The 25,719-nt window shown below is 37.5% G+C and overlaps 1 protein-coding gene across 2 annotated transcripts in view; it reads left to right on the top strand.

Annotated features, from left to right (window-relative positions):
* MLLT3 (MLLT3 super elongation complex subunit) overlaps positions 1-25,719 on the top strand; it is a 285,782-nt gene that overhangs the window by 106,314 nt on the left and 153,749 nt on the right. The window lies entirely within an intron of this gene.

Below are 25,719 nucleotides of genomic sequence, written 5' to 3'. Positions count from 1 at the left end.
ATTGGAAGGACTGATGCTGAAGCTGAAACTCCAATACTTTGGCCACCTGATGGAAAGAACTGATTCATTGGAAAAGACCCTGATGCTAGGAAAGATTGAGGGCTGAAGGAGAAGTGGGTGATGGAGGATGAGATAGTTGGATGGCATCATCAACTCAATGGACATGAGTTTTAGCAAATTCTGGGAGATAGTGGAGGATAGGGAAGCCTGGCATGCTGCAGTCCATGAGGCCACGAAGAGTTGGACATGACTTAGTGACTACTTAGAATAACAAAAACAATGATTCAATAATAAGAAAGCAATCCAGCTAAAAATTTGGCTAAAATATTTGGACAGACACTTCAACAGAGGAAATATACAATGTCAAGTAAGCCCGTGAAATGATGCTCAGTATCATGTGTCATTAGGAAAATGCAGATTGAAACTACCATGAGATATCATTACACCACCATTTTAACCATTAGAATGGCTAAATTTAAAAAGACTGACGATACCAAATGTTGATGAGGTTATGGAGCAGCTAGAACTCTCATACATTGCTGATTGATACTTGAAAAGTATCAATTAAACCTTGAAAAGGTTTAATCACTTTGGAAAATATTTTTCCAGTGTCTTAAAACATTAGTATATACCTTCCTAGTTCTAATTATAGGTACTTAACCAACAGACCTGAAAGTATATGTCCATGCAAAGACTTTTACACAAATAAATATGCATGAGAGCTTTATTTGTAATAGCTCCAAACTAGAAGCAACTCAAATGTCCACCAATAAGTGAATGTATAAATAAATTGTTGGAGATCTACATAGTGAAACATTATGAAATAATAAAAAGGAGCTATTAATGTATACAACAACATGAATGAATCTGAAAGAAGTCAGACACCCCTGCCCACCCCAAAAAAGAGTACATATTGTATGATTCCATGTGTATATATAATTCTGGAAGATGCAAAAATAATTCTAGTGATAGAACATAGATCAGTGGTGCTGAGAGATGGGAGATGGGCAAGGCAGATAGGGGAAAGAATTTTAAAGAGAGGTGAGAAGAATTTTGGGGTTGATATATACATTTTATTGACTGTGATGATAGTTTTCTCCATGTATATTCATGTCAAAACATATTTAATTATGTACTTTAAATATGAGATTTCTTATATGTCAATTATGTCTCAATGAAGCCAGAACAAAAAGAAAAAGGTTTTATGGGAAAAAGGTAGGGTTTAGTGACAGGCTTAAACCTTAGGCCGTATATTAGCACAGCTGAGCATCAGCAAGCAAGCTTTGTTTTGCCATTTACTGTTGAATATGCCATGTCATTAATGGCAAGAGACCATTAAATGCAGAGCTAACAGGTAAACTAAGCTTTTCCAATCAGTTGGGATTTAATCATGGAAGAAGACTACAATTGATCATTAAGAGATTTATTATAGAAATTATATGCTAAACATTTATGAAAGGTGCTTGGGAATTGAAGGTTCAGGAGGCAAGTCACAATGTCAGTGAAGTCTCTGGTTAGTTAGCCTGAGAAGCAAAAAATGAGACACGGCTCATGGGAGAGGGTCTGTGGAAGACTGGGCCTTCATGTTGTTACCATCTACAGGTCTGCTGGTGGGCCTGGAGTCACTATTGACCTGAGGGACCAGCTTGGAAATTGGACAGGGATCTGAGAAGAGCAAAGATAAGCTTGAACCTGCCTAAAACAGCCGTGTCTGGTCACTGTACTAACCATGACAATATTGGTTGCCATATCCATGTGTATCCTTCCTTCCAAGTCTAGGCCAGTTCTACTTTTGGTTAACTTTAACCTGGAACTACACAGAGAATAATTTTCCAGGAAATGTAAATTCCACTTGATGACGGTGACAATAACACAAACCACCACAGCTTGCTCATTAATAAGGTTGGTCATTGTAGTCCTGATTATGAACCTAAGCTCCCTTGTTCACATGAGATGAGTCGATCTTGCTAAACAAATACAGAATATCTTTGAGAGTGACCTAATTGGGACAGAATGGAGGAAGAATGAGTCCAGGCATGAGGAATCAGGGTAGATCTTTTCAGAATAAGACCTGATTACAATGTAAACAATGGGGAAACCCTGCATACCCTCTTACAAGGAAGGTGTTTATAGCAACATAAACACCTTTTCAACACAGTAACATAAACAGTTTCTCAAGGAAACATTCTCTGGCATCCAGGAAATGTTTTTTCTTTACAAACAAAAAAGTGTGTTTTTCTAAAGATTTAATTTACTTAAGGGCTCTGTTTAGAACAAGACTGTGATTGTAGAGGGATAAAGTTATTCCCAAAACACTTTTGTGGTAGGCTATATTTGAAGTCCTTATAGAAGCAGCTTGTTTAAAGATCTGTAGACTATCAGAGCATGGGTCACAGTCCGTGGAATTCTCTAGGCCAGAATACTGGAGTGGGTAGCCTTTCCCTTCTCCAGGGGATCTTCCCAACCCAGGAATCAAACCCAGGTCTCCCACATTGCAGGTGGATTCTTTACCAGCTGAGCCACCGGGGAAGCCCATATTGGAAGTCCTTATAGAAGCAGCTTGTTTAAAGATCTGTAGACTAACAGAGCATGGGTCAGTACAGATGTACCATGTTACATATTGGATCCACCTTTGGAAAGTTGTATAAATTACACTTCTGTGAGTCACATTGTATTGTAAATTCCCAGAAGCCTGCCATTTGATATTTTCTTATGAAACTTGTTCTTGAAAGTGTGAGGACCTTTGTTACAGGTACCTCCTTGTGAGACCTACTGTGAGACCACAGACTACGATAAAGGCTATATATTTGATTTAAATATGCGTACTTAATTCATTTATAAGGTGAATTACATTGGTTCCTAAAACTGATCAATAGGACCTTTCTATTAAGTTTCTTGACTCATTTTTAACTTGGAACAATTAAAAATAGATTTCATCCACAAATCCATTTTGGGTTTGAACAGAAGAGGAAAAATCTTTTAGCAAGATTTTTATTAAAGAATGGAGAACAGATGTGTGTATTTTCAGCTTGTTATTAAAAAATATCTAGTTCTGGTAGTGCAGTGAATTCAGTTAATAAGCACAAAGCATCAGTCACTGCATGTTTTTTATCTTTGTAGAAAGACTTGATCTAATTAAAAGATTTATTAACAATCTCTGGGAATGATTTATTTGTTGCTGACTGTAGATTTTCTGCAGCTTTTCACACAGCTTCGCACGTACAAGCAGGAGATAGTTTACCGTGCTGCCTTCTACCTTAACCTCTAGACTAGTGCTTCTTAAGCTTCAAAGTGCAGACAAATGACCTGGGCATTTTGGTAAATTTAGATTGTGATTCAGTAGGTCTGGGGTGGAGTCTGAGATTTTTAGTTCTGACAAGTTCCCGGGTGATGATGTCACTGATTTGTGAACCACACTCTGAGAAGCAAGGGAGTAGGCGTTTCTGAGTGTCATTTTTGGTGTGGTTAAGCACAGTATTCAACACTGTACAGCAAGTGTGGTGGAAATAGAGAAACGGCTGTTTTCACAATCCCCAGTTTTTCCTTGAGGACGAAAAGATAGTGGTGAACTCCGTTTAATTAAGTAGCTTGCTTATACTTTGGCAGAAATGAGGTACAAGCATTTCCTATTCAACTAACTATAAATTTATTACCTTTTAAAATGTATGAAAGTAGACTAGTTTAAAAGACAACCTCTCATCAAGATGCAAATTTCCCTGTGTGTGGGGCGGGGGGGGGGGGGGGGGGCGGAAATCATTTTGTATATATGTACAGTACAAGTGTACTTCTTTCCCCTGGAAATATCCCTTTGGTATCTATAAAACTAATAAAATAATTATATCATTGAATGTCAATGTATATAAAATAAAAATGAGTGTGTGGTGGGTATTAAACTCAGGGCCAACTTTACTGGTTATGAAGAATAGTTTAGTAATGAGGAAATGTTCATGGTGGGGAAACTTGTCTGTTTGAAAAATGAAAATGGGAGACTAATTTGAAAATACTTTTTAACTGTCTCTCTCTTTTTTTTTTGAGCCCCTAAAGAAGGGCAGCCTGTAAAATGTTGGTAAATTTGCCCCAAGTGCTATTAAAATGTGTATTGGTTTTGAATATTTTCAAAGAGAATTTCAAGCAGCTGGATTTATCTGGGAAATATCATTGAAATGTGAATTTGTTTTTTTTTTTCCATTTATTTTTATTAGTTGGAGGCTAATTACTTTACAATATTGTAGTGATTTTTGCCATACATTGACATGAATCAGCCATGGATTTACATGTGTTCCCCATCCCGATCGCCCCTCCCACATCCCTCCCTATCCCATGAAATGTGAATTTGGGATTAAGAAAAAAATGTTCAGAGGGAGATAAGATCAACTACTTCAAGGAATTATTTGCTTATTTCTTAAAGTAACCTAGTTTTTCTTAAATTTAGGTCAAACGCTTGTAGTGTAATTGAAGATTAAATGATCATCTGTAAAGCTTTCTGTGTAAATCTGATCTTCCCTGAAGAATGGGGGAATGATGTGTCTCTATAGGTGATGTGATGGATCATAGAAATCATTCAACAACAGTGAAAGTTCCTTAGGATCCTGACACGTGTGGGAAAAAGAATCCCCAGGAATCCTGAAAGTCAAATTGTGTTTATCTGCTATAATAATAATTGATAGCCCAATTATTTTTAACTATGATAGTTTAATAGTCTTCAGATAATACACACCCAAGTATGTCCTCTGAAAGACAGAGGCTATTAGTTTCTATCTGAAGAATTTTCAACTGAGTTTCAGATGATTGAATGTGCTAGAAGTATGCATTCTGGGAAAGTAAGCAAGGAGGTATTGATAGCCACATGCCATAAAATGTGAGCAGAAGGACTGTAGCTATGGTGTTACTAAAAAAAATTGTATATGTACATTGTATATACCTTTTGGGAAAAAACAATAAAAAATACCCTGTATCCTTTCTAATATTTTTCAATGTAGTTTTCAAAAATTGTAATTGTCCTTTTCTTCACACTTCCTGTAACATAAGCTGTTTCTCATGTAATTGCACATTTTTTTTTTAGCAGTGAACATGATTTTTTATGGCTGTGTCATATTCCATTTATAAAAGGTATACCACTTAGGTAGCCATTCCTTCTTATCAGAATTTAAGTGGATTTCTGTGTTTTTCTCAGATGAATAATATCAGGCTTCTCTAGTGCTCAACAGTAAGGAATCTGCCTGCAATGCAGCTGATGCAGAAGATTCATGTTCGATCCTTGGGTCAGGAAGATCCCTTGGAGGAGGACATGGCAACTCACTTTAGTATTCTTGCCTGGAGAATCCCATGGACTGAGGAGCCTGGAGGGCTGCAGTCCATAGGGTCACAAAGAGCCAGACACAACTTTAGCAACTGAGCACGCATGCAGGTGAATAATACTGTAATGAACATCATAAGAGTATGATGCTCTTCTTTGATAAGAATTTTGTGCTTAGGTCAGATTGCTAGAACTGAAATTAATATTCTTAAGTTTTATAGAAAATCTTTCCTTAAAAGCTCGTCTGTGAAGTTGAGAGACTGTTTACAAAGAAAGACTAAGCCTTCCTGGGTGCTAAAAAATAGGGATGTTATGCAAATGCTCCATTGTTCTGTCTCTTTGCGACCCTTTGGACTGTAGCCCGCCAGGCTCCTCTGTCCATGGGATTCTCCAGGCAAGAACACTGGAGTGGGTTGCAATGTCCTCCTCCAGGAGATCTTCCTGACCCAGGGTTTGAAGCTGCATCTCCTGTATCTCCTGCATTCCAGGCGAATTCTTTACTGCTTAGCCACTGAATCCCATAAGGATGTTATGACAAGGTGTTAGAAGCTAAACTGGAGTTGGGTAGGTCAGCATAACCTGGTCCTATCTGTGACACCTGTTTATAACACTTGTTGAAATGGGGGGAAAAGGCCAGAAACTTGTCCTTTGGTAAGTTTTGAAAGGTAAGATGTTTTCTAAAGAAATGAATTGTTTACATGGCAAATGCCTTAAAAAAATATTCTGCTAATAAATAATAAGAGAGTACTTGACAATAAAGTTTCCAATAATAAGAACAAGTTTGTAATGTTTAATGCCTGACTCTCCGAAATTTAATTTAGAGAAAAAGTATTGAGATAGTTGTGATTTACTAAGCAAATTTAAAAAAGGAGACAAGGATAATAACTGTAGTAGAAAAAAAAACAGAAACCAGATTACAATTCAGACTGAAGACTGATTTGTAATACTCTTTCTTAGCCAGTTTTTTAGAGGTAAGGTAATCAACTAGATACTCCAGCCTGTCAACTGGATCCATCCTAATTACTCCATAAAGTTAAAAACAACCCCAGACTTCTTGCTCATCAGCAATAGGTTAGTTACCCTATAGTCTTCCATAAAGGATTTATAGCCAGAACTAAAGGTTTTCAAGACCAGATCTATAAGCTGTATTTTCTATATATAGTTTACTAAAGTTCTTAATTTAGTTTAGAAATTTTGGTTTTTAAGTGGATTTACATTTTTCTGGATTGAAACTATTTTGTGCTCTTCTGTATAGTTAAAGTTTTGTAAAGGATTTTTTTTTCTATAAATTCCAAAGCATTAGTGTCTATATGCATATAGGAAGTCATGAAATACAATATTCATAATTTTATTTTTATGTTTGTGACTATACTTTGAAGAAACTGTACCACCTGTTAATTTTAACCTATGTAGCACTTAGTACATATAGGACAATATAGGTAATGTGTAAGTTACAAAGCAAGATTATCCAATGGACATCCATGAATTTACCATCCAATTTAAGAACTAGAACATGACCAAATTACCTCTAAGTTCCTTTTCTAGCCTGTTGGAAAAAGGTACAGGTTGGAAAGATGTTGCCACATTCTTTTCTTAAATTACAATTAGTATGCTAGTAGCCTTAAAAAATAAATAGGAATATGCAGTTTAGACTAGGAGCACCTGCAAATTAATGATGGATATCAATGCATGTACATAATTCATAATAACAAAGACATTTAAAAATAGGACATTAGCATTGAAAATTTTAACTATGGCCAGATATAAAATTTTTCCTATAAATTTGTTAAACTGGAAATCGTGTCTCCATTTTTTCTAAATAGGCTATTTAAAAAATCTTTTATTACTGAATCTAAAACAACACAAGTACACTCTTCATACATAAAAGACCAAGTAGGTGTTCATTTAATGACTTAAATTCCCATTACATGTTGGAAATCCAAGGTTGGTTTATTTGAGAGGAAATTTTGTATTTTATCAGCCAAGGACCTTCTGTGTTCTGAGATTTTTGCCTCCAACTCTAGGAATCAAGAGTTCAAGGTTAAAAGTCCAACAAGAGAACATCATCGCTAGAGGAAAGTGCTATTAATTAGTAAAGTTCAAGGTCTATATATAATTGTTTAAATGTTTCTGCATATTTCCCCTCAAAATATATGTACTTTTGTTATTACTATTTTAGATTGTGACAGTTGTTTATATCTGAATTTTGACTGAATCTCAGAGAAAAGAAACCCAAATTCTTGAAACTATTTTGTTGTCTTTATCAATAACACTTTGAAGGTTAGGAAACAAATTTCATTCCTCTCATTATAGACATTTTAGGGATTTATTGTGTCTGTCAGTCTTTCCCATACACTAAATAATATGTTTCATTTTTGGCTTGTATTTCCCCCCTGATTTTCTTTCTGTATTATCAATGCCCTTAGTATATGTAAGCCACTCTGATCATTAGTGATTCCAGTTTGTAAGTAAGTTGGTTATTTAACCTTTCTATTCTCAGTTTCCTCATCTGTAAAATGGAGAGGGATAAATTTTCAGGGTTGTTATGAGAATTAAACGAGTTACTGTGTCCTAGCACTTTGATGTAAGTGCTCGCATTAATTTTCTATTGCTGCCAGAAGAAATTAACACAAATTTAGCTGCTTAAAACAACACATACTCATTATCTCATGGTTCTGTAGAAGCTAGGATTGGCTTACCTGGCTCAGAGTTTCATGAGCCTGAAATCCAGGTGTTGTCAGCTGGCCTGTTACTGGAAGATTTGGAAGAATCTGCTTGCAGCCTCATTCAGATTGTGGGCAAACTCTCGTTCCTTTTGGTTGTAGGGCTGAGATCTCTGTTTCTCTGTGAATGGTCAGTGCATCCAGCCCTTAGCTCCTAGAGGCTTCTCTCTAGTTCTTGCTCGTGGGCCCCTACATTTAGAGCCAGCAAGGGCACGGCTCAGCCTTCTCAACTGGGAAACCTCTCTTCTGCTACTGCATCTCTTCTTCCTCTTGTATCACATCACTCTCTTTACAGCTGGAGAAAGCTCCCCACTCTGTGGTCTCGTGTGATCAGCTCGAGACTGTCTGGGTAATCCTGGATGGTCTCCATAGCCTGTGGTCAGCTGATTAATAACCTTAATTACATTTACAAAATCTCTTCACAGCAGTACCTAGATTAGTGTTTGATCGAATAACCAACCAGAGGACAGGAATCTTGAGTGACAGCTTTGAAATTCTCCCCATCCTGGTGCTTAAAAATGGTGGTGAAGAGCTGTCTTGGAGGTGACCAATAGTGACGAAAGAAATCGTATCTTCACCAGAGGAACAGAGTAAATTGTAAATTCCTTGTAGGGAGGCACTGTTCCTTACTTTTTTCATATCCATAGGGCCTTAGAGTTTGTCATATAGTTATTTAAATACCTGCCATTGTTTGATAACTTGAATGTAATTTATCTTTTGATTCTGTTCATTTTCTTTCTCTGAATCATTACCAGTAGTGTGAAAATTTTAATATCTCTGGTGCCTCCTTGGAAAGATGAATCATAAGATTGAGTTTCCCATTTTTTCCTTCTTTTGATTGCCATCAAATCACAAAGATAAAATAGCCTGGGTGCAAAGGTACAGGAAGCTGCCACAACAGACCTTTTGTCACTGGAGCACATGTTTTGAATTTCTTTGCCTTATGCTTTTTTAGCATTTGTTGGGCTTGTATGTACTCTTACCTGAGTCTTCTGTAACTTGTATTTGGAGAAAGGTTGTGAGTATAGAATATTGTTGATAGTTGAGTGTAAAGGTGACCACCTGCCCCAGCAGAAGCAGGTACCCTACTGGCCTCTTCAAGGCAGTATCCTTAACTGTTGAACCTATGACTACACACATCTACAAGGTGATAATCAGCCACTGTTCCTCTTACAGTTTTTGGATTTCCCTGATAAACAAATTTCAGTCTTCATTTGATGATTTTGATTTTATTAGATGTATTGGAGACCTGGCAAGAAAAAAAGGGTAGCAATTCTTACCTTTAAGATGGCAAGACTTTTGAAAAAATGGTTAAAGCCGTCTAATGATACTGTATTTAGGGTATTTCCATAGGCCTTTCTCTGTAGATATGAAAACCTGTTTGTCTCAGGGACTCTACTCATTAAAATTTAAAAAAAAAATTTTTTTTTTCTTTTACTCTTTTCATTAAATTGACTTCCTCAGCCCTCCACTCACTACAACATTTACCCCTACAATCCTGTGTTATAACAGGAGAAATGAGTTTGTTTAATATCCTTTTGTGGAATAGTATTTACTTTGTTCCTTTCATTCATAAATGATGTCTTCTAATCTTTCTTACTTTTTCTGACACTTAGATGTTGTCTCTTCTCTCCACCTAAAAAGGTGCAAAACGTAAAGTAACTCTTTTGTACCAGAAAATTTAAGCACCTTTTGCCAAAGTCCCTTGTTTACCTTGCTGCCTTTGAATTTCATCACAAGGGCTGGGTGAACATTCAATATGGTTGGTTAGTCCTTTCAAAAATGCCTTTCTCTCTAAATCTAGGATCAACAGTGTCTATTCACTGTTTCTTTGATCTTTCTATATGTTTTGCAGTTTCATCTGGCAGTCTAGTTTCTCTCATGGAAAACTGGGCATTTGCTTTTTTCCTTCAACTACTTTTAAACTGAATTTGAGCTTTTTTAAGAAACCAAATTTTCTTTCAGGAGAAAGATCTTTTAGAATCTCTTTGAAAGAGCCACATTTTCTGTATTGCTTATTCTGGACTATTTTTGAAAAGCTATCCTGCTACCAGAATAAATTAGAAGTGTATTTGTTTAGTTTGCTGAGGAATTTGTGATTCTTTCTGAATCACATTAGCTTATAATCAGGGAAGTGATTAGCACTCCATTTAAAGTTTTCTGAAGTATTGACAATTTTTCAGTCTTTTTTAAAATTGATGTACCTCGTTCAACTTTTATTGGTCAACTTGTCTGATTACTAGTTTTTTAAAGTTGTGGCTAATATACATAAAATTTACCATTTTCACCATTTTGAAGTATATAGTTCAGTGACATTAAGAACATTCACATTGTTCAATTGTTACCCTTCTCCATCTCTGGTACTGTTTCATCATCCCAAGGTGAAGGTCTGTACCCATTAAACAATAACTCTTCATCCTTTTCTTCCCCTGTCTCTTGGCAACCACCATTTTCCTTTCTGTCTCTACGAATTTGACTTAATTGGTTTGTTTTTGTAATGTCCACCTTAAGAATTTATCCTTCAAAGCCTGAGTGGGGTGGGTCCAGGGACAAAGAGGAAGACTTGATTTATAGGCATCTGTTTAATTTACTACCTAAGGAATTAATAAGTAACTTTTACCTGCCTTGTATATTTTGAATCCTTTTCATCTGCAGGATTTCAACACTAGGAATATATGACTATATAACTTGTCTCTAAAATAGAGAGTCTTTGAATGAAAAAAGTAAAGCTTTGAAGTTTGAGTTATGGGTTTTACTGATAATTCCTATCTTTCAAATATATATATTTTCAATTTAGCTTTTCTTCAGGTTATTTGGCTTTCCATCTTGAATGTTTAGTCTGTGCTACTAGTATTTAATGGTAATAATTCCTTGTTTTTTATAAGATGGCTAATGCCTCGATTTTTGACAGCAGTATGTCTCATATGCCACAGGTTGTTTGAAATTACCTTGATAAGAATGCACTATTGATAAATTATACCATTTGGATTGTAGATACTTTGCCTGGTAACTAAAGAGTTTTCTGAATAGTACTGATTAAAGAATATGAGCTAGTTTTCTGATTTTTGGCATGGGAAATCAAGGCTTGAATTAAAAATTGGCTTAGGTTGTCTTCTGGGTAGTGTCTGTAAGCTTCTCCCAGTGGAGGATTATAATCACATTCGTTCTTTTTGTAGACAGTTGAGTGATCTGTTGAATGTAAATAGAACTGCATTCTAGTAGTTAAGATCCTGTGATTTTGCCAGATAGCAGCAAGATTTTGACCTCGAATAGTCAGAATTACAGGTAAACAGGAGGCTAGCGGTGAAAAGCCCGCCTGCAATGCAGGTGACGTAGGAGATGTGGGTTTGATCCCTGGGTTAGGAAGATCCCCTTGAGAAGGGAATAGCAACCCACTCCAGTATTCTTGCCTGGAGAATTCCATGGACAGAGGAGCCTGGCGGGCTACTGTCCATTGGGTCACAAAGAGTCAGACACTACTGAAGCGACTTAGCATGCACACATAGGTAAACAGAAACCATGGCTTCACAAAGAGCCCTTGTACCGTTTTCTCCTCTTTAACACCTAGTAGACCAGAACCATGAAGATGAGATGAGAAACCTTTTAGTATTGAGTACTTTTGTCTTGGGCTTCCCTGGTGGCTCAGGTGGTAAAGCGTCTGTCTGCAATGCAGGAGATCTGGGTTCGACCCCTGGGTTGGGAAGATCCCCTGGAGAAGGAAATGGCAGTCCACTCCAATATTCTTGCCTGGAAAATCCCATGGACGGCAGAGCCTGGTAAGCTACCGGCCATGGGGTCTCAAAGAGTTTGACACGACTGAGCAACTTCACTTTCACTTTCTGTCTTGCAACTTTTCTGTGCCAGTTTCAGAACATTTTCACTGATGTTCTTTGTGTTATAATTTTAGGTGATGAACATAGCTGATTATGTATGTAAATAATTTATTTTTCACAAAGTAATTCTGTTTTAGAATCTTGACAACCAACAATTGATAATCATTAGTGCATTTCTCTAGCATTCTAAAGTGGTTTTGTTGTTGTTAGTGTCATGGATAGTTAAATGGCTTTTTATTTCCTTCCGGATTCCTGTCTATTGCAATTTTTTATTAATCAACAAATGCTGATATAAAGACTAAAATGTATGTGCCTTTCCTTTGCAGAGTAAACCAGTTCATGGGTGCTTCTAGACATTTACTGAAAAGAACAAGCATACAAGGGTCTGGGAGCACTGTGTGAGCACCTTTGCCAAATAGTTTAAACTTTCATAAAGGCAAACCATGAGCTGAACCTTGAAGAATAGGTAGAAAGATTTATTGCAATGTGTCTGATACTGATATGTGTTGTATAAGTTGACCTTATCTTATTTTAAACTCTTTGCCAATCTTTTAGAAAAATTATCTTTGGCATTTTTTGATCCCAGCGAAGTGGAGTAGCCTCTCATATATTTACTAGCTGATCTTTTCTTTGGAGGATTGCCAACTAGTGTGCTTTCCACATTTCTCTCATTAATCATCAAGACCACTTTATGTTAATGTTGGCCTATAGGGGACAGGATGTTTGTTGGAACTGTGTTAAAGGTATGGGTTGATTTATGGGAAATTAATCTTTTTGTGATATTTCATCTTCCCTAAGAGTATGTCATGTCTTTTCACTTACTCAGGTCTTATTTTTTTATTTCTCTCACTAAAGTTATATAGCTGTAATTATAGGTAATCTGTATTTCTTGAGTTCATTAAGTTTTTGTTGCTTTTATAAATGGAGACTTCTGTTCCATTGTATTTCAGAAGTAGTTATTCCAGAAAGTACTTGTTGAGGCCATGAAGGAAATCAATATATTATTGTGTATTACCTTATTTCTGGAAATTCTTTTGATACTAATACTTTTTCAATAGACTTTATTTTTTAAAAAACTATTTTATTTATTTCTTTGGCTGTGTCAGGTCTTAGCTGTGGCAAGAGGGATCTAGTTCCCCGACCAGGGATCCATTTTTCTGAGTAGACAGTAATCTTCTATAAGTAAATATGTATGGCTCTTGGTTGCTTTTTAAAATCTTTATTATATTCACTAGGATTTTTGAAATAATTTTGTATTATGGTGCTATTAGTGGTCATTCCTGTTGAAGACATACAAGAGATCAATGATACCATTCTGGCAAACACAAAAAGCAGAGATCAGCACTTGAGTATAGCTGATGACAGACAAAAATACATTTTAGGAAATGTATGACTTGACCATAACTTGGCATGTGAGGGGAGTGTTACTTTATGGCCGAAAATAATATGATCTGTCCATCTGGGTGCAGAATTCATTCTTACAATTTTATCATCATTTTGACAACTGATGAATTACAGTGAAAATTTTAGGCCAAGTAAAATTTGTTTGTTCAGCCTTATTGCAGTTAATGGCATTGATTTATTTATCATTTTAAGATTATAAAAATCTCTCCTTATTTTCCAGTCCCACTCCCAGGGGCATATCACTGTTAAGTTTGTTTTGTAGCTTTCCAGTGTTTTCTTTATGTATTAAATCACTCTACATGTGCGCGCACACACACACACACACACACACATACATATATGTGTGTATTTATGTATTTTTTCATGAATATGGGATAATTTAAAGCAGAAAGTATAACAGTTTTGTTTTTTAAAAACTTAGTAATTAAATATATCTTATGTCTCTTTACAGTGTCATTTTAAAAGTCTTCGCTTAGTGTTCTGTACGTTATTACTATGTTGGTGACATTTCATGGTTTTTTATGTGTAGGGCATATATATGAGAAATAAACAAGTTAATGTATATCACAGTAAATGTCTTCTTTGAAAATAAAATAAATTGTTTAGATTTTCATACATGTAGAAATCAGTTGTCCTAGGAGCCAGTTAGTGAAAACTGCCTTAAAATCATTTGTGGGATTTATATTTCCCTAAAAGAATTTCACCAGTCAAGGTAAATTTAAATGTAACAGGCATTTTTTTAATGTAAAAATCAAGCTGTTAACTGAGGCTTGAATATGCTGTTGCTTTAAAGATCTTATTAAGAAAAATAATATAGATTTTATAGCATGGAATTTGTAAAAGTTTGATTCATTTGTTCATAAACCTTTGCCACAGTCCTTAAGTACATCCAAGATGTGGGTACGATTATATAATTATTGTTCTCTGGGTCATAGTGTTCTTATGTTCAAAATTTTAGTATTTTATCAACTGTTTTGAATACTTAAGGTTAAGCACCATACTAGGCCCTGGTAGTGTCAAGCAAAATAAAAGGAGAAAAGAATAGTTCTTTTTCAGATGTTATAGGTTACAGATAGAAACAGGAATGGAGAAGCAAATTTAAAGTTTAGTAAAATGAAGATAAGTATTCTCATTTAGATGCTAGAGGAGAAATTGGTAATTTGGGGGAATTTAAGAGGAAGATGTCAGAAAAGTCTTAATGAGGAAGGCAGGGAAGATGAGTAATTTTGGGGTTGAGATTTGAAAGATGAGTAGTATTTTTCCAGGTGGGTACATAGTAGGGAGACTTAGACAGCATATTAAAAAGCAGAGACATTACTTTACTGACAAAGGTCTGTTTAGTCAAAGCTGTAGTTTTTCCAGTAGTCATGTATGGATGTGAGGGTTGGACTATGAAGAAAGCTGAGCACCAAAGAATTGATGCTTTTGAATTGTGGTCCTGGACAAGACTCTTGAGAGTCCCTTGGACAGCAAGGAGATCAAACCAGTCAAACCTAAAGGAAATCAACACTGAATGTTCATTGGAAGGACTGATGCTGAAGCTGAAACTCCCATGCTCTGGCCACCTGATGTGAAGAACTGACTGATATGAAAAGACCCTGATGCTGGCAAAGATTGAAGGCAGGAGGAGAAGGGGATGACAGAGGATGAGATGGTTGGATGGCATCACTAACTCGATGGACAGGAGTTTGAGCAAGCTCTGGGAGTTGGTGACGGACAAGAAAGCCTGGCGTGCTGCAGTCCATGGGGTTGCATGGAGTTGGACACAACTGAGTGACTGAACTGAGTCTGATAGGAGAACCATTTTCACCAAAATTTCAAATAGGCCTAAATGGAAAATATAGTGATACCAGAAGGAAAGTAAATTTGATTTGATGATACTTCACACCCTGATCAACTTTGCTGGACTACCCCTTTGAGCACATTTTCTTTAACCAAATCTCTTATAATGTGCTCATGTACCCACAAATACTCAAGTGTAATTATATCACTACTGTATCTCATAGATGTTAAGATCTACATCTTAACATCTCTGAAAGTCCTTTATGTCTACTAAGTCCTTCATGTCAGTACTAAGTTAGAGTTTTCCTGGCTATGTTTTCTTCTAGTGTAGCATAAAGTAGTATTACATCCATTTACTGTCAGTGACATCTTACACTTGAAATATGATGTTAATGTTTTCCTGGTCTGTCATTAAAAAAAAAAAGATATATTTTTTACTTTAAAAAGTTGTAATTATTTTCAGTGATGTTTTGAGTACCCATGATGTATGCCATGGAGTATTTCTGATCAATTGCCTTGGTAAGGGTTACTGGCTATGGGGTCGCCATTTCCCCTAAGGATTCTGAAATGATTCATAGTTGTTGACCTCTAGCTGTCCTTTTCTTTTTCACAACATTTTTGCGCCTGAAGATGCCAGAGTCACTTGTCATTTGTTAGTTCCAGTTCTTAGCATCTGAAGAGTTAAGTACAGTTCTAAGATCAGCAAAGAAAATTGGAGATGGGGTGAGTTAAGAGGTGGAAGACCCATTTTTAGGAATATAAACAGTCACTTGACAGGCTATGGGATAATGTGTCAAACTTATGATTTGTACAAGAAAAACAATAAGGATATGTAAATGGAAAGAATAGATGTGTGGGTGTCCCCTGTCACAAAAGGGGTTCATCACCTGAGAAGTAAATGTACACTCATTTGAACTTTTCTTTGATTAAAAAATAGTGATAATAAAATGAAACCAATCCTTTAAAACCTCTTACATTATCTGAGTCACTAATGCATTCTTGTCTATGGGGCTTATTAGAACTTGTATTTTTATGATAATCTATTGTTCAACCTTCGGACTGGTAATAGATAGGAAATCCTAACAGTGTATGGTATCATATATTTATGAGATAGCACCATTTAGAGATTTAAATTCAGGAGTGACTAAGAAAAGTAGAGGATGTGATGATGAAAAGTCTAGTTGCTAGCAGACTTTTTTGGATTGACAGGTATCTAAACAGGACTGAGTTTAGAGCACATTTCTTCAGGTTGGAGGTTTCAGATGTCAGGTGGACTGTGAACCGAGACTGTGAAGATTTATGAACAGGAAGGTAGGTACAAGATCTCTGGGTGTCAGAGGATTTAGCTTTGGGAGAAATGGGGAATTATCTACTCTCACTGGTAAAGAGTTAGGAGAGACTCATGGGCCTGGCGTGCTAATAAGATAAAATTAGAAGATGAACTTCAAAAGGCAGTGTTTACAAAAATCTTTCTCACTGAACAATGTCCTCTCTGTGTATATTAAGAAAATTGGTTTCTTATTTGCATGCTAAAGTGGAGAGCTGATAGTGGGAACTTATCTAATTCAAAGTTAGCTTAAGTTTCTAAGAAAAAAATGTCTAAAATAGTAATAGATTGTATATTGCCAAAAACTACAGGAAAAATGAAATGTAATGCCTTGATTTGGAGATGAAAAGAGCTTGAAATGCATGCTTTAAAATTGTAGAAAACGTAACTTGGAATGATGAAATGAGAAATGACGAAATCAGAATTAAACTACAGCAGGAGAGACTGGTGAGAAGTCAATAAATATTTCCTGAAATACCAAGCATAATAAACGCATGCCAGTCAAGTTAGGCATTTAAAATGACTTCTCTGCACAATTTTAAGAAGCTGTTACATTTTTATTTATTTGAGGATGGCTTTAAGGTTTGGTCATCTTGAATTGCAGGTGTTTTGAATGACCTCTCTGTTCCTTCTGGCCCTGGAATTTAATATTCGTTTGAAAGACAATTTGCCAGTTTGGTTCTAGTGGTGAAATCATAGGAAAGTTAACCAGATGAGGCTGTGGTTGAAAAAACATGTAGTGAGGATTTGGCCCACCACAGTTATTTTAGCGGACAGCCAACTCTTTCCCCATTCCATTTGCTCTGCAGTATCCATAATGTCTTTTTTAAAATCATGTCCTCCCGTGGGTAATAGACCCTTTAAATCATTGACTTTTGTGTTTAATGTGCTCTGACTGAATAGGAAACCACCCACCACCCTGACAGTGACAGGAAGAAGTTAAAACTTTTTTCTCTGAAGTCGTAGTTGGCTCAAGTTACCATTAGGGTGATTTTGGCCCAAATCAATGGCATTGCTTATTTTGTAGTGCTAAGGAAGGAATTTTTCTTTTGTTCGACTTTTAGAAAAATACTGTTTTAACTTTTCACAGTCTTGACTTTGATAAGCAGCTTGTAAGCTCTTCCAAGTGTGCGTGAAGTAATTACATTTTTTTCCCAACGCTCCATGCCTAAGAAGTACAAGGCATTGTTAACCCATGATGCATTCTTGAGAGGAAGATCTAGATGGCGGGGGATGGGGGTGGGGTGGGTGCGAGTTGAGGTGGGTGGATATTTGATTAGCAATTTGATTCCTAATTCCTGGTAGCTACCTCACAGTGACATCAGGTATGATAAAATCAGATAACTGTAGGATTTGAGGCTACCTGTTTAGGTGTCTCTTAAATTGTTTTTGGGGCTTCCCCAGTAGCTCCTTGGTAAGAGTTTTTAATATTTTTTTTATTGAAGTACAGTTGAATTACAGTGTTGTGTTAATTACTGCTGTCTAGCAAAGTGACTCAGTTTTACATATATACATTCTTTTTCATATTCTTTTCCATTATGATTTATTATAGGATATTTATTTATTTATTTTTCTCCTTTGTTCTTTTTTTTTTTCATTTATTTTTATTGGTTGGAGGCTAATTACTTTACAGTATTGTAGTGGGTTTTGTCATACATTGACATGAATCAGCCATGGAGTTACATGTGTTCCCCATCCTGATCCCCCCTCCCACCTCCCTCTCTACGCGATCCCTCTGGGTCTTCCCAGTGCACCAGGCCCGAGCACTTGTCTCATGCACCCAACCTGGGCTGGTGATCCGTTTCACCCTAGATGATATACATGTTTCGATGCTATTCTCTCGAAACATCCCACCCTCGCCTTCTCCTACAGAGTCCAAAAGTCTGTTCTGTACATCTGTGTCTCTTTGGACGGTTCTCTTTTTTCCACACCCTGGGACAGGGAAGCCTGGTGTGCTGCAGTCTATGAGGTCACAGAGAGTCGGACACAATTTAGTGACTGAAGAACAACACTTTTTAGTGATGGCCATTCTGACTGGCTTGAGGTGGTACCTCACTGTCGTTTTGATTTAAGAATTGACCAAGAATCTGAATGAGAGATTTGATAACTCTTAGCTTTCTGGCTGAAACATATAGGTTCATCATTAGGAAAAGTATATTAATATTCCAGCTGCCCCAAACTTAGAGTTCATCAAGGAAAGCGTAACTTCAGTAGGGTGACTGGCAATCGTTTTCTCACTCTCATTCTCTCTTCTTACTTCAGATTGTTGAATCATAAGTAAGTTTTTACTGACAATACTTATTTTTCAAGGCTTAGCCTTAGGAATATCTCTTAAACACTTCCTATGCAACCATTTCTGACCCTTACCTTGCCGTTACTTCTGAAACTGCAATTCTGACATCATAATTTATTTCTACAGGTTTGTCTTTTGTTCTCCTTTAAACAGGGTCTTTCTGCTCCAGTGATCTTTGTATGTGTAGCACCTAGTACTTAACAGGTGGTCAATAGAGAACCAATTGAGTATCTACTGTGTACTCATCGTGACATGAGGAACTCTGAGATTTTAAAATGAATAGATTCTTAATGAATGGCCTTTCTTGTGTCTGAAAGTGTAGGAAGGCTTGTTTAAGTGAGTTAGTGCATGAGTGTTTTGTGAATTAATTGGGTTATGATTTGATTCTGCTGGGCTGTTCAGAAACACATTTGGGTCTTGAAGAGCACAGTTACTCTGGAGTGCCCAGCAGAAGAGCAAGGCTGTCTCTCCAACATACGGAGGAAAAGGAATCCTGACCCTCCTTGCAGAGAGAGGTGGCTTTGGTATAGGCCAACAGTACACTGGCTCCACCTGAAGCTGTCAATTCACCATCATTGAGTTTCCATGTGGCAGTTTGTCATTGCTCTGCTGGGACAATTCAGGTATATCTGTTTGCATGAAGAGAAACTTCTAGTTCTAGAAGCCTCCATGTGAAAGACCAGGAGCTGGGAGTGAAAGCAGTGAAGGCCTAGTCCCAGGAGCCAGTGGAGGAGCTATGTCACATGCATGCTGATTTCTAGGCCCCCTTGTTTTGGGGAAGGCCACAGGAAGGATTGAAATGGGAAGGTCCCAGGTTTGTGGCCTATAGTTTGGCTCTCAGGGAAATAGCATCAGTTCTTTCTGCTAATTTTTTACTTTATTTACATTCCTGTGGGCTTCCATGGTGGCCCAGGTGGTAAAGAATCTGCTGCAATACCGGAGACCAAGTTCGATCCCTGGGTAGGGGAGATCCCCTGGAGAAAGAAATGGATACCCACTCTAGTATTCTGGCCTGGAGAATCCCATGGACAGAGGAGGCTACAGTCCATGGGGTCACAAAGAGTTGAACACGACTGAGTAACTAAATTCCTGTGTTTTACCTTCGCATTTTGCTTTGTTGCCTTAAACCTGCTTTCTAAAGGCCAGGTTGGTAAGAAAAAGGATTCAGGGTGTAGCAATGGAAGGGGGCAGATAATATACCTCTTGTATTTGCAGAAAGGAGAGTACCTTGTTATGGGCTGTGATATTTTCACCTTTTACATTGTTGGGTTGGTTCAGAGCATGGGCTTTAGGAAATTTCTACTCATACCTGGGCATGAGTCAGCCTGCTGTGTAATATATACCCCAGTGTTGTTATAAGTTATGGAAATTAAAACATGTTGTGCATGATTTCCCTGAAAAATATTTCACAGTCTTTATTGAAATTTGGTTCTACAGATAAGTACTGTTATCTCTGTGACGTTTCACATGTTGATTTTCATACTCTATTTCTAGAATACTTTTATTTTTTTAAAAAGGTTTTTCACAACATCCCAAGAAAGTGAAGACAGATACTGCCACTTATGTCTGATTATGTAAATTGAGTCACAGGGAAATTTTGTCTTCCCTTGACTGTTATAGTTACCTAGTTAGTGGTGATCCAGATAAACCACAGTACCTGCTTTCTCTAAGTCTTATTCTTTTCTCCTGTCTACATTGCTTGCTTTGAGTTAAATAAGTTAATTCTTCCAAGCAGAAGGTCTCAGCTTAGAACTGGGCACTAATTTGAAAAAGTTCTCAGTCTTTTAAGAGTTTGTTTGCGGTGGAGATATGGAATCACCTATGTTCTTCTTTAAAAAAAAAAAAATGCCGTAAGAAAGAAGGCAAATAGTTTGCTCCATATGTAAAGAATGGCCAACAACAGTAAAAACATAATAAGCAAGTTAATTAGAGAAATTGTCCTATTGCTTAAAGAGCACCTTTCACAGTAATCACCTTGGGGCTCTAGTACAAAGTTAAAAACTTTCTTGAGAAACTTAATAGCATAAAAAGAGCCAGTATTATCCCCCGCCCCTGCACCCCCCAAAATAAAAAAATAAAAAACCAAACGGGCCAGCAGGATTATGTCATACTAGGACATTAGACATATAAAGGAAACCATTTTAAGCAGTGCCTTCCAAATTATTCCTCCTCCTCAGTAATGAAAGAGATCCATCATGTTAGAAATAAGATGGGGGGAATGAGTTCAGGCCCTGCCAGAGGAGGGCAGGCCAGGATCTCTTTAATTGAGAGCCTTCACATTCAAACTGTCATCAGGTCCTGTCAATCTCTTTCTACATAGTCTCTCAAGTGCATTCCCACAGCTGCTATTCTACTCCGGCCCGCTATGGAAAATTCCGTTCTGAGTTCCTAGAAGTGGAACTTCCCCTGGCTGAAGCCAGCGCCTCCTCCCTCTCTCCTTTCTCTCCACACCTCCCTCCTCCCTGTCCCCGCGTCCCCACCTCCTTTCTCCCCTCCCTCCCTCCAGGTGCTTTCACAGACGTGGCCTCCTTTCTAAGTACAACTAGACTGTGAAGTAAGTAGTATTCCCTTGTCACGCTGGAGGAGAGCTGAGAGGTTAAAATGACTTGCCCCAGGTCATAGCTATTAAGTGGCAGATTTAGAATTTAAAACCAGGTCATCTTATTCCCAGACCTGAGCTCTTCTCACCTTGCCATAGCTGTCTCTTCCATCTTAAGTGCTTCGATCATTTGCAGAGGAAGAGATGTTTAATTCATCTTGGAGCCTTTATAAGACCCCGATCAGTAGTTGAGTTGTCCCTGCATAGGGTTTAGTGTCCCCCTCTGCCGTTCACCAGCTGGAATTCTGGGTCACATTTCTGGTGAACTTTCAGGAGGTCTGTCTGTCCCGTCAACTGGTGTAGGGTTATCGGGCATCTGTTCTGTGCCAGGTACTGTGCTAGGTACAGGGGGACAGAACAAGGCTTAGCGACTCTGCACAGATCTTGCATCCCCTCTCCTCTGGTTACCTCTTCATGGAGAGCCTGCAGTGTTTATAGAGCCCTCTTAACACTGGGAAGCAGGCCGTGTTAAGTTCAGTTAACTTCAGTGCAGAGGGCGAGGACAGGATGTTGCCCCTACTGCAACTACTGTTAGTTTAATAGGAATCCCAGGCCATGGATGGGTGGCAAAGGGCCTCCGCATCCTTCATACACTCGGCCCTAGGGCAAGGTTTAGGGCATTTTGCATCTGAAGGAGGCTATGTTTTTCTTGACCTAGCCCAGACAATGATTGTGCTTCTACTTTTGCACTTGTGAATAGGGGGTGGAGTTGGCAAAGGCTTTGCAGTGCAATTGAAAACAAAACAAAACAAACCCTACATACTTAAATGTTTGACTGGTTTGTAATCTGAAACATACAGTCATAGAAACTGTTTCTGTTTTTTTTCTCTTTGAAATTTTCTCCATTACTTTTATATCCCAGTGATTGAGCATCCCATGTTCAGGTAGATGTGAGCTTGCAAACATAACTCAGACCATTAAGGACTGGATCTTCTCAGTGTCTCTTCGGAATGGAAGCACTGTAGAGCCTGAAAGGACGCTGTCTTCACCTCTCATTTTGTGGAAGAAATGGAGTCTCAGGGAGAAGTTGTGTGTGTGACTGAATCTGGGCCTAGGCTTCACGGATCCCAGAGCAGATAGGAGAGGAAGGTATCACCGAGTTTGTTTTCTGTCCAGTTTTATCATCCCTCTGGTCATAGGTTAACGGTCCACTTCAGTTTGGGTGTGTTTTCATTTTTGGAGGTCTACTTTCAAAGATTTTAAGTTGCAGATGCAAGTGTAACTGCATCAGGGTTTGCTAGCCAAATTCAGTTATAAACCAGAGCCTCTGTTTCACTTTTCTAAAAGCCTATTTCAAAAAATGCAAAGGCCATAAGCAACTTGTCGAGTTTATTGCCTTAAAAAGGAAAGAAAAAAAAAAGGCTTGAAATTTCCTATCATAACTGATGGAACAAACCTTGAAGTCAACACATTAGACTTTTTCATTTTTGTTCCAGTTTTCTCCTGGCAAGTAGGAGAATTTAATAAGAAAGGGACCCATGGTTCCAAAACAAATAGGGTCTAAGTCCAAGACATCTAAAGCTTGTGTGGAATCCCTCTGGCATTTATCCCACTGGGCCCCAGGGAAGGGAGGAGACAAAAGTCCATATCCCTGTTGTAGCCAGGGGTGGTTCAGTTGAAGGTGAAGCTGTCTGTCAGACTATTTATAGCATGTTTATAGCATGATGGAAAAAACAAAAGACCATAGGTTTTAGAGCCTGGCTTTTATTCACAGATGATAAAGACTGTTTTGTTTTGCTTTGAAGAATAGATTCCTTAACATGCTCCATAGTAATTGACATGAATTTAAACCATGGCATTTTAGCCAACTGATTATTTTTATCATCTTCAATATTAACAATTAGTGTTTGAGGTTGAGAAATCAATAAAATATCAGTCTTTAGGATGAAGATGCCACTTATTTTTAGATGGGCGTAGCGGGGTTTCAATATAAGACACTGTCTTAGAAAGTAAAACATTCTTCGTTTCAAGTTTTTAGAAGATTGGGTTTCATTGGCGTTTCCAAGGAATTTCAACCAGGTATGATATGATTAATAGAGTTCCAGTATAATTCGGAAAACTTTTGTTTAATTTTGGTTTATAATTATGTTACCATTTATTCCATGGACAGAGGAGCCTTGTCGGCTACAGTCCATGGGGTTGCAAAGAGTTGGACACAACTGAGCGACTTCACTTCAACATTTATTCAAGCATCTATTTCTCCATGATATTTGAATTAAGGTGCCATTTCTTTTTTGTCTTAAAGGTGTAAATCGTTGGCTTTTATTTTTTGTACTGTTTCACAAGTGACTGCTGTAAATTACATTTGCATAATATAAAGAAGGAACGTGTGGGTGAGGCATGCCGGAGTATATGGGGAACATTTGCTAGATGACATATTTGACTCTGGGATATATTCATCAAAGTAAAGTTGCTGCCTCAGGATTCTGTTTCAAAGTATTTCTCTGATGTGGGTCTTCTCTAGCTTGTTTAGAGAAGCAACCCACTGACTTGCCCCTTCAGTCTTTGTAGAGGAAATGGCACAAAATTAAAAGAGTGTGTACATTGCTCAAGTATTGTATTAGTTTTCCCGTGTTTTGTTAGCTTTATTTATCATGACATTTTATCCAGAAATGTCTTCACCAAATAGAAGGACTGATGTTTGGACCATCATTTCCTACCTGGTTTTGGATCAAGTAAATTTGGAACAGTTGAGAAAAGTTTTAGGTAGCATTCTCATATTTGATATTTAGGAAATATGCCTTAGTGAAATGTATGGTTTGCCCAGGTGGGACAGTTTTGTTGCTAAGTAGCACCCTGACTGATATGCTACATTCAACACTCATAATGTCTGTATTTTGAAGGAGGACTCAACTTTGGTGGTCAGTGGCCCTCATATTTAGAATATGTCAATTTTCTGGAAAAGGTAGGTAATGTAAATAAAATCTGTGGAAACCAAATGTGATTTTTCCATACAACCCATGGGGGCCCCCATTCCTGACCCAGGGACTTTGGGCAGTCCCAGTGAGCCAAGCACCATTTCCCATCAGCTGTAAATGGTACATTTCTGATGCTGTTGGATTGCCTTTAATATCTGCATGACTTAATTCAATACTTTAACCTAATTGTAGCAAACTGTATGAACCCATTTAATAAATGTTCACACATTCTTACATATTTCTTCACTGAAGGTGATTTGTGCCTTAGTTTTAATGCAACAGATCAGAATTTGAAAATTATATCAAGTGAGTAGTGTGCAGGATGGCTTCTCAGAGGGGGAGATTTGATGGTTATCTTTGATAAAATTTGTTAAGGCTTAGGGGTATTAATGTGCCTTTTTTAGATGAATTATTGAGTGATATCTGTTTAGCTGCCCTCTTTCACATTATAAAAATTTACTGTAGAAAGCATGGCCATTAACAATCAAGTGGTTGGCATTTCTGCTGTGTTTGAATTTCTGCTTTCTAGACTGCCTTCCCATCAGCACAAATAACTTCACTTTGAGCCTTAAGGTTGTATAAATCATACCGATCTTTAAAATGCAGGAATCAAACTGTATGACAAAGGATTTTTCATTCTCTCTTTTCCTTTTCTCTTGCAATTGCTTTGTAATGTCAGGTTACCTCAAAGCTTTGGGTTGATGAGTGGTTTGTAGCCAGTTCATAGAATCAAATAATTCTAGTTCATCCATGAGCTTTGGATATCGACTTATGGCAGTAAAGTCCTCGGTCAGTTAGAACACTGTTTCTTGCACCTGTCAACCATTTAAAGATATTTGATAAGTTTATTTGACAAGTATTTGATGGGCTTTAGACTAGAAATATTTAGAACATATCCCTGCAAATGAGTATATTTATTTAAAGTGCTTTTCGTGGATATTGTCTTCAGAATTACTTTTAGAACTGTGGGAGAAAGCTGCTCTCATTAAACTACAGTCATAGGATACTTCTTTGGCCTGCTTCTTTATCCTTTTTGGTCAGGCTGCCTGTAGGGCACTGTCTTCTTGAACTAACAGCTAGATCAGAGAGGGAACTGTATGTAGCGTGAAATCAGATCAGGATGGGATAAAAGCTAAGGTGTGTAGGATGCTCGTGGTCTATGCTGAATGAGATAGAGGCTTTTGTGTTCAGACTGAGGCTTGTAATATATGAGTAAGTGGATTCATGTATAGGAGCAGACTGACAAGGTAGGGTTAGTTCATTTATCAGCAATAACTTGAAAGTAATTGACTTAGTATAGTGAATATTGATTGTGGGCCAGCTAGTCACTGAAAATGAAAGTACTCTCAGCTGCATTTGAACATTTATGTATCTGCCAAACCTAATTTTCAAGGTGTTTAGTCTTCTGAATTTAGCCAGCATTTAGATAATGACAGTTACAGACTCTTTACCACTACTCCAAACCTTCTCTTCCAGTTTATACAACTCATTCATTTAAATAGGTTATTATAAAAGTTTCTGTGTGGTCTTGAGCTGAAGTTACC

This window comes from Odocoileus virginianus, chromosome 18 (assembly GCF_023699985.2).
Source record: "Odocoileus virginianus isolate 20LAN1187 ecotype Illinois chromosome 18, Ovbor_1.2, whole genome shotgun sequence".
In the NCBI taxonomy this organism is placed as follows: Eukaryota; Metazoa; Chordata; class Mammalia; order Artiodactyla; family Cervidae; genus Odocoileus; species Odocoileus virginianus.
This window is presented reverse-complemented; position numbering and strand designations above follow the sequence as displayed.